The following is a 486-nucleotide window of genomic DNA, read 5'->3' as shown; positions in this document are numbered from 1 at the left end:
GGTGCCTGCACATGTCCTGACATTTTTAAGTGGGATACAGCTGCATCAATCTGGAGAGGAAATGGAATGCTTTTAACATTTAATTCCTCATTTCTTGGTCATATTTCCTTACGCTTTTATGAGCTCATTTCTACTGATATTCTCAATCTACATTGTTTCCTGTAGGACACAGCTCAAGAAGCTTCTCTCTCTAAGAATACAGCTTAAGAGTTTATGTGAAAAGTGAAATGGTTTGTTTTGCATGGAATGGCAGTTTAGAGCAACAGTGAACTCAGTGAAGGGCTCTAAGCAGAGAGGAGCAACACTGGCAGGATGTCACTGTAGACCAGCACAATGCAGAGGGATGTTCTTGTGGAGTACAAGAAAGGCTGCCCAACTGACTTCTCCCATAACTTGATGAAAGAGTCAATAGAGTGCTGCGAGTTCTATTCAAATAGAAAAGATGGTAGTCACTAATGAAATAGAGGGAAAGGGAATCTAGAAGAT

This window comes from Meleagris gallopavo, chromosome 7 (assembly GCF_000146605.3).
Source record: "Meleagris gallopavo isolate NT-WF06-2002-E0010 breed Aviagen turkey brand Nicholas breeding stock chromosome 7, Turkey_5.1, whole genome shotgun sequence".
Lineage (NCBI taxonomy): Eukaryota > Metazoa > Chordata > Aves > Galliformes > Phasianidae > Meleagris > Meleagris gallopavo.
The sequence above is the reverse complement of the archived record's forward strand: the minus strand, read 5'-3'. Positions refer to the sequence as shown.